Source organism: Sinocyclocheilus grahami, unplaced genomic scaffold, assembly GCF_001515645.1.
Source record: "Sinocyclocheilus grahami isolate Dianchi unplaced genomic scaffold, SAMN03320097.WGS_v1.1 scaffold1493.1, whole genome shotgun sequence".
Classification (NCBI taxonomy): Eukaryota; Metazoa; Chordata; class Actinopteri; order Cypriniformes; family Cyprinidae; genus Sinocyclocheilus; species Sinocyclocheilus grahami.
Genome location: NW_015506672.1, coordinates 153,227 through 163,189, shown reverse-complemented (window position 1 = coordinate 163,189; position 9,963 = coordinate 153,227). Strand labels below are relative to the sequence as shown.

General features: G+C 37.0%; 1 protein-coding gene across 3 annotated transcripts in view; it reads right to left on the bottom strand.

Annotated features, from left to right (window-relative positions):
- The window catches only part of LOC107570695 (collagen alpha-1(XXIII) chain-like), a 128,111-nt gene that overhangs the window by 633 nt on the left and 117,515 nt on the right, over positions 1–9,963 (bottom strand). The gene's annotated exons all lie outside the window — the stretch shown is intronic.

Here is a 9,963-nt window from a genome sequence, read left to right as displayed (position 1 = left end):
GGGGGGGGGGGGGGGGGGGGGGGGTTATGCGTAGAAAGCTTCATGTTTGTCCAGTGTCTGCTCTATTTTTTTCTCCATAAGTTATTACCCATAAAAACATCTTTGTACTCTTTTAAACTAAAGTTGCAGCTATCTCATAACACTCTCACACAAGTGTTTGTCAATGCTGGTATCTGTTGCTGTTGCAGTCTCCAGTATGTTGTTATTGTTGTTCTGTCTCTTTAGTTTTGCTTTCTATGGTGAAACAACGGCCCAACTAATTAGTGCAAAACAAATCCAACCCTTGTGTATGTTTAAAAACTGAAGTATACATTGGGCTTAACCCACAGAGGAACACTTTTGGCAGTAAGTCTGAATGTGAACTGCAGCACATATTCACACGTCACTACAGCTCAGATGAAGAAGATCACAAAGCCAGGTGGGTATATTATTATTTCTTTCATGTGACCTATATGTCTCATAGGGCAAGGCATAGATTCATTCCACTTACATTGTAGTTAGTAGTTGTTTTCTGGATACATGAACCAACTAGTTAGTGATTAGTGAGACCGAAAAATACGGAAGTCTTAAGAGGCCCTGGATTATTATTTTTCTGTTTTCTTGTGATCACAACTTAACTTTCTCATGATCTCAACATAATAAAGTTGTTTTCTCGTTATCATGACTATCACAACATTTATTTTTTACATTGATTGTTGATTCTAAAACAATGCACCGGGAGTCTATTGTCATTGTAGTAACGAACGCAACTTTCACATGCATCTGATCGACAGATAAACCGTGCGCTTTAATATTCTGTGGATATTTCAGCAAAATAGATGAAAAATAAGAACAAAGATGCACATTACAAATACACAACATAAAATACGCTGTTGAAGCATGTTCTAGATAAACACCATAATCTTCCCTTATTACTGTAACTAACAATCAGGTACTTCAAACATGCACAAATAAAGACAGATGCAAACAGCATACTATACGGTGTCATCAACAATAGTTTTAACAAGCACTACGTGTAATGTTACATTGATTATGCGCCATTTACAGGTATTTTCCTAAACCGCCGGTGCCACACAGCTCATATATTTTTCCGCCAAGGGATGAGAATGTAATGATTACGAAAACGATTATTTATTTTTGATAATTATTATTTTATTTCAGTTAGTTTTTCAATAAATGTTGTTAGTTTCGTTTCGTTTTAGTTTTTAAATTATTTTGTCATTTTTATTTTATTTCAGTTTACGAAATAGTTTTTTCATCAATCGTTTTCGTCTTAGTTTTAGTTTTAATTTACGAAAATAACCTTGCTTCCATGTTGGCTTCACGAGAGAGAGCGGGAGGTTGCCGCTTGGTGTAAACTTACAGATTAAGGGGAGGTATTATTATAATGAGATCCCTTTGCCATGTCACCAAGGGAGTGAAATCAGACGCCCTCATTTTCTCAGACGCTTGCAGAATAAGGCTTACCAAAAAAGTTACTGGGTTAATCTTTTTCACGTTTCCTTGGTTGGTAGATGCACTGGGGACCTGATTATAGCGCTTAACCTGGAAAAGTCTCACTTTAAAAAAAAAGATATATATAATAGCAACGAGGCAATAATAATTAGTTCAAATAAACTATCAAAAGCAAGTAATCTTATGGTTTTATTGAACAAAACTGTTAAAATACATAATGTATTATAAACAAACAATAGAGCTTATGTACATTACACATTATAACAAATGCCTGCGGAGGGCACCAACTGCCTGACGATTGTTTTTACACTTTACAGCACAATCTAATCCTTGTTTACATTTAAAGGTCACATTTTACACCTTTCTGGAGTTTTATTTTAGGTTTTGATATCCTTAAGAATATATATATTTGCGGTATAAGTACCAAAAACCATCTCAATATATTTTTACAGCTCCTCTCTCAGGAGCTCTGCTGAGAACAGGTCGATTTTGGCCTGTCTAATTAATATTCATGAGCCTCTTTCCTGATTGGCATGTTGTTTTCTGAGTGACGCACGGCCAGGCCAACCACAGGTAACTAGGGTCAGCCGACGTCACAGCGCTAGCTGGAGGCAGCAAAACAAAGGGGAAACTGGAGGCGGCCCATTCAAACCAGCGCAGATTCGGCTACACAAGGAGCTTAAAATATCATCTTGTTGTGATGTTGGGTGCCAGAATCGACGTAATACAGCCTCAAATTAGAAATTTGATCGCGTATCTGCTGCCACTGCCAGAGAAAACACAGACGACAGCTGTGGATAAACGCAATAAAACGAGCAGACTGGACAGAAACGATCGTCAAAAATGCTCGCGTTTGCAGCGCACACTTCTTATCAGAAAAGGTTCAATACAGTATTGTCTTTTGTTGTTATGGGCTACAGATTTCTTGCCATATGTCTCTGTTTCTTGCATCTCACGACTGTGTCGTGTATGAAATAATGTGAGCATGTGTGTAAAACAACAAACTGATGATTTATATATAATAATTTGTAATTGTATATACATTGACTGTGTAGTTCTGACGTCAACTTTTTATGGAAGTCACAACGGTTCGTGAAAAATCACAGCTACTTTATTCAGGCTGTGTGCATTTTACTGTGAACAGACTGTTTTCAAACTTATATGGTAGTTAAATAGCCCCTAGACCTCAGTTATCGTAAAAAAAGCCAAGAAATTTCAGTTTTGACAATATGGGTCCTTTAATTTAAATGTCCACTTAATATTTAATATTTGGCCAATTCCTTACTACAGAAATGCTACAGCCATAGTAATTTCTTGAATATGTGGACATCAAAATGTGTAAACTCAGAGAGAGGGTTTAAACTTTTATTTTGAAGCCACTGAGATGCACGTACGTAACCTACACGCATGTAAATAATTAAAGCGTGTATATTAAACCTGCATCGCATATATTTATTTAATTGAATTGAGTGTTTGTGAATTCACAATAGCATTATACTTTATTACAGTGGTCACCAACATTTTTAGGCCCAAGATCCCTGACCTCGGCCTTTATGAAAGACACGATCTACCCATTGAAGAACTGATAGAAAACGACATCCCAGATTGTACTTCAAATTTGAGGCCTTTTACTTAGTATTTTAATTAGTGATGCGCTGATCATAGTTGATTCAGAATTCAGATTTTCTTTTTTCCTTTTTTTTTAACTAACAAATTGGATTCTGATACAGATTTTTAAGCACATTTATTTATTGGCTATTTGCTTTATAACAAACAAACTGGCTTTAAACAAAAATATCTAGCCATTTGAAATTAGAGGCAACCACTGCATTTTAATCATGATCTGCACGGGCAGTTGTTTTTGATTTGATTTAGATTAATTTCAAGATTTAAAACAAAAACAGAATGGTCTGACTTTAGGTGTTATTTATTTATTTGCTACATAAAACATCTGCACGAAACAAAAACAGCAGGTCTGAATGAGACGCACTCTCTGACAGCAGGTGGCACTAATGAACAGGGTTGCCAGGTTTTCGCAATAAAGCTAGTCCAATGGCGTTTAGAGGAGGGTTCCCCGGTAAAAATCGCATTCCGGGGGTAAAATACAAGTTTTTCGGCGGGGATCTTCAAGTAAAATTTACATTCCAGGGACTAAATATCACGTTATTGGGGTCGCTTTAACCCGCGGACACGAACAACAACCCGCGGCAACAGTGTTAAGTAGCCCAATTCCGCGGGGAAACCGCGGACTTGGCAACACTGCTTATGAACCGACCGCAATATAGCGTTTCCTTGTTTACCGCTGTAAACAAAGCAGAGCTGTGCTTTATACGGAAAAGAAAATGCCATTGCCATCGAAACTTTTCTCAAGACAGTACCCTTCAGTGATACATTAATATAACCCCAGAAATGTACTTATAATAATACTTATTTTACTGTTTTTTTTCGGGATCTACTGGGACAGTGATAAAGATCGATCGCGATCGACGGGTTGGCGACCACTGCTTTATTATGATTTTTAAATGGGTTTAATATATCATGCAGCCTTGGAAAATGGTTTAATTATGTGTTTCATGGATTCTCGTCTGTGGAATGCACCACTTCCGATATTTTGCCGGTTACTCGACATGGGCAAAATGCAAATCAAGGATTTTTTAAAATCAAGTACTCGAATTGAATCAGGAATTGTGACAGCCCTACTGTGAGTCTGAGTTACTTATAACATTCATCTCGGAACAATGTGCACCATTCATATTTATAAGGTAAAATTATTTATAAACTTCCGCCAATCATCTTTCCAAATATGCTTACAGTTAATCGCGACTTCAAAATAACAGTTTAAACCCTCGCTCTGAGTTTGTATGTTTTGATGTCCACATGTTCTTGCTCAAGAAATGAAAGTGACTGTAGCATTTCTATCATAAAAAAGTTGCCAAATATTACAGATTAAGTTGACATTTGAATTAAATATTTAGTCAATATTAAACCAGAATTAGATTGCGCTGTAAAGTGTAAAAACAATCTTCAGGCCATTGGTGCCCTCTGCATGCATTTGATAAAATACATAGTGTACATAAGTTATGATTATATTGTTTTATTACAGTATGTATTTTGACTGTTTTGTTCAATAAAACCATATGATTGCTTGCTTTTAAAATTTTATTTGAACCAATAATTGCCTCTATTATGTATTTTAAATCATTTTAAAGTTTGTTCACTTAGGACTATTTTTATTACCACAAAAATGATCAGATTACTCAATCATCAGAATAATCGACTGATAACTCTATTACCAAAATAATTGTTAGTGACAGCCCTATTATCAGTACAATTAATATAACTATTAATATTCATATATTTTATGTCAAAATTCAGGATTTAGGTCTGTAACTTCACGAAACAAGGTGTTGGGGAAAAGACAAAAACAACTCCGGTACCACTTGTGGTAGCCTCTTGGTGTGTCATGTGATTGGTGAATGTCAGACCACCTAAATTGTTTTAACTCTCTGATTGGTTGATTGCAAATTTGAATCTTGTAAAAAGTAACTGGTGTGAATTTCAGAGAAGTGGAAAAGTGTGACTTGTTTAGTGCCACAATAAAATCAAACACTTGAGAATAAAATTATAATGTTTGTATAAGGGGTGCTCCGATTGATCGGCGGTCTACCGATCTCAAAAAAACGATCTCAAGCTAATGAAGTGGCTGCCGTGAGAGGTTTGGCACGACATGCTGCAGCACCGTCTCAGTCTCTGTCTGGCGCGGGTGAAATCATTATAATGCTGAAGGTGAGGTACTCCCCTTCATATTTCTTAATTAAATATCTTATAAAGTAATTTGAAAACTTTGTGTGAGACACAAACGGCATGAGTGAATCACCGCGCGCGCTCTCTCTCAATATACGCAAATGTCTTCAAATCACCACATCCTGTCTGTCTATAAGCGAGCTGCACGCTTCACAGTTGACACAGGAATTGTCACTTGCACAATTGAGGCAGTGTCACATCATCACAAAGTCGTCATCGTAAAGTTTATAAATTGCATTACTTTTTAATTCTTGCCAGTGTTTAACCATTCAGCGCTCTCCTAGAGACCGTGCGCTCATGCACACTCGCAGCGCACATACATAATGCCAGGTTCACATTAATCCGTTTGCAGTGCGAATGTGGTGCGTATTTTTTCTGCGCTCATGTTAACAGATTAATAAAGCGTGCACACTGCACACGGTTGCTGCCCGTCAGTGCGTTCCAGAAGCGGTACGTCTGCAGCAGTGCGGAGATCATTTCCGCACCGAGTCTATTTTTGCTGCGCTGTTTTTTTTGCAGTAAATATGAACATGGATTGACACGAAAATGTAGTAATTACACCATAAATGCATATTATTAAAGTCTACTGTGTTTCACAGTCAACACATATAGGCTATGGCTTTTTGGCTAGGTTTAAAGGGAAAGAGCACTTTTACATAAACAAGGCAATAATAGATGGCACTGGTGGAGGTAGGAAAACAAAGTTCTTTATGAAGCGCAAGATAGCTTGTAATAAATACTTCAGTGCAAAAGGAAAGGCAGTAGAGCATAATCTTTGTTCATTTATCCAGAGGAGAGCTGAGCTGACTGCTCCTGGTTTCTCCCAAGCTGTTTTTACTTTGTTTCAGTCACCTGCTGGAGTTTGGGTTCCACTGTCACCTCTGGATTGCTTAGCTGGGGTTTAAAAGATACTGAATATTCAAGAATAATATTGATTTGATTGTACTGACACTATTGCATAATGACAAGACTTGAACTGAGTTGAGCTGGATTATGATATCACTGTTTTCTCCAGAGCTGCTTTATCGCCAAGACTTTGTTTCATAATGCATTCATTTTGCAACATTCTCACTGATATTGAATTTTATTAAATCAACATCAAGCTGACACAAAGTGAATAATGAAACTTGTGTACTATAAAATTCCTTATAGCTGAATTGAACTAATTAATTCGTAAATATTAACTTTACAAAGTTATTGAACTGAATTGTCTTTTAAGAGGTAACGTTTTTCATTAAATAAAAATGTTTTTGTACAATTTGTGGTTGCATTTTATTTTATATTTTTCTTCATGTAATTACCTACTTTTTATACAGTGTTTCATTGTTATTGGCCAAGGAAAGTTTCGATTTTTTTCAAGTTTTGAATGATTTTATGGTTTATTAATATTAATAAAGGGAGACATATTACACTTTTATAGAGCAGTCTAGTCTATATAATGATTGCTGGCGCTATTTTAGATATTTCCATAGCTAGTTTTGAATTGTCTTTTAAGAGGTAACGTTTTTCATTAAATAAAAATGTTTTTGTACAATTTGTGGTTGCATTTTATTTTATATTTTTCTTCATGTAATTACCTACTTTTTATACAGTGTTTCATTGTTATTGGCCAAGGAAAGTTTCGATTTTTTTCAAGTTTTGAATGATTTTATGGTTTATTAATATTAATAAAGGGAGACATATTACACTTTTATAGAGCAGTCTAGTCTATATAATGATTGCTGGCGCTATTTTAGATATTTCCATAGCTAGTTTTGGCCAGATTACCCATTTTAAATAAGGTATAGACCCACTAAATGAGCGGGTCCAGATCGGATCCGGGCCGGATGATTTACTTAATCAGCGGGTCCTGATTGGATCCGGGCCGGATGAGCTATTTCATGAACGGGTCCGGATCGGATCCGGGCCGGAAGAACCGCTTTATTAGCGGATACGGGTAGGGTCTGGATCCGTAATCCTTATCTGTTCCGGATCCGTTGCGCTGTGCAAGTGGACTCCGATAAGGACCCGTTTTGCGGATCCGCTCCGGAGTCATTTTGCTATCTGGGGTGTATTTTCTCCTTAAAAGTGTAGTTTCCCAAAGGCAGTCCAAGAAATGCAGTTTGAAACCGACCTCGGTTTGCTACATCACAAACCAATAACCAATCACTTCAAGGGACCGATTCATATCACTAGCATGCAAAATATACCAATACCAGCACAAAACCAAAAATAAATCTGAGCAAAAAAAACATGAGGCTGTGGTTTAATGTGAATTTAGAACCGCTAACTTGCATTATAACCCGTGGCAACAGTGTAAAAGTAGCCTGGAGTCAAACGCACCTCTCCCGCAGCTGCGTCTGTACTTCACACGCGTATGATCGCGGGCGCGAATTAACCATCACAAACTGCTGCATTCTAGTCTTCAAGGCATTTTAGGACACAACATCGTCAAGTAAGTAACTTTAACGAATGTTACAGTATTCACTGTAGTTGTCCGCTAGTAAAAACATAGTTTTATCAGTCATTATCCGTGTATGCCACTGTTTTGCGTTTACTACAGTTCAGTGGATCAGGAGGCGCTGGCTGGTGTGACTGAGTGGAGGCGGGACTAATTTGCATGCTCATAGATCCGCGTATAGTAAATGAGGCAAGGGTGTAGAATTACATTCAAGCTATTTTAAGGCATGAAAAAAAGCATTTCACAAGAAAAAACATTTAAATGTAATTTTGATGATCAAAGCTAAGTTTTAAGGGATAAAATATTTGACTACAGGGGGACTTTAAATGTTTTGCCACTTGCTTGAGCAACTTAATATATAAATCTAGAAGTAAATGCAAAAGTAAAAAGCATTGAATAATGCGTTGCTTATATTTATTGTGTTTAAACATGTATGTGAAAGATTGTATTACTGTACTGTGTAAAAAAAAAAATTGCAATGCTGAAAAAGCATTTTCAGTGACAATGTTTTGTTTTGACATCAAAATAATGGATAAATGTTGTGTTTGTGGTAAATAGTCACGGATCAGTAGTGGACTCCTGTGTGAAAGCACAGTCCGTGCTGCTTCCCCTCTCACAAGAATCACCTAAGAGGGGAATTCCCCCCATTTTCAAAAATGAAATTCAGGCCTGAATAAATGTCTAAAAATCCCGATTAGATATTACTATAAATAGTTATAAATGATAAAAAGAAGGCTGTAAAAGATCGGTGATTGGTATCGGCAGATACTGCTTTCTGTGATCGGTGATCGGCCTCAGATCCTGATCGGAGCACCCCTAGTTTGAATTAGGTTTGCTGCGAGAGTCGGTGTTGACAGTGTTACTGTGTTAAGCTGCAACACTGGTTAAGTCTCTGCACACCGGAGCACCGCCCGCCACCATCTTTTTGATTTTATTTTTTTAATAGTAATAAAAAATATTTAGTTCAGTTAGAGAACAGACACCACAATTAAGAAATTTAACACGGCTGTTCAGTGCAGTGGGACGAATGACAGTTGCATCACAGATCAGCAGCAGGAGTCAGATTTAATTTATCACGTCAGGAGAGTGAGTCAAGTTGACCGACAAGAAGAGTTAGGTGAGACAGACAAGACGATGGAAGAAGATTTAGTTTCAAAACAAAATGCAAAAGCACCAAGCTATTTGGCAATATTTTACTTTATTTAAACTTTAATATTTTACTTTATTTAAACTTTGTGTAATTTAACACAGGTCTAGGACTTGTGTCATTGTACCGTTTTGTTGTTGTCCATTCAAGCAATTGACTCTAATTCAAAAGTAAAACTAAAATGCGCACAGGCATTCACAAGCTAAGCCCCCCACCCCACAAATTCTGTCTGTTTGAAACATTGCTTCCTTAACACTTGACAATTTTGAAAATATGCAGTTTTGCATGTCCCTGGTTAGAATTCATTTGTGTATGGAGCAAAACTTTGCATTGTTCGAAATGATCAATAAATTAGAATGTCGTGGAAAAGTTCATTTCAGTAATTCAACTCAAATTGTGAAACTCGTGTATTAAATAAATTCAGTGCACACAGACTGAAGTAGTTTAAGTCTTTGGTTCTTTTAATTGTGATGATTTTGGCTCACATTTAACAAAAACCCACCAATTCACTATCTCAACAAATTAGAATACTTCATAAGACTAGGGATGGGTACCGAAACTCGGTATTTAATTGGTCCCGGGGCTAAATTATGAAAGACCGGAGTATCGATACGCTCTGACGTTAACGGTTCTGCTATCGGTACTGGAGAAATTAATAAAACACACATACATTTATTATTGCTATATATACACATTATCTTGCAAATTCTATCTCACCAGAGTCGCCAGCTGTTTTTCAAACATTTGTCTATGATGCATTTTTGCTATTCGCAATTCAGAAGCGAGATCGCGCCCACACGGAGAAGCTTCAGCACGCGCAACATGAAAGCCCTGTTTAATTATGATAGAAGAGAGAACTAAACATTCAAACTTCTGCTAACACTTTAGGCCTGTGGCTGTTTTATTAAAGGTCCCATGACATGCTTCTTTTTAGATGCTTTTATATAGGCCTAAGTGGTCCCTAGTACTGTATCTGAAGTCTCTTTCCTGAAATTCAGCCTTGGTGCAGAATTTCAGCCACTACGAGCCAGTCCCACAATGAGCTTTCCTTAGGACGTGCCATTTCTGTGTCTGTAGCTTTAAATGCTAATGAGGAGGAGAGAGGCGGGGCAACTGC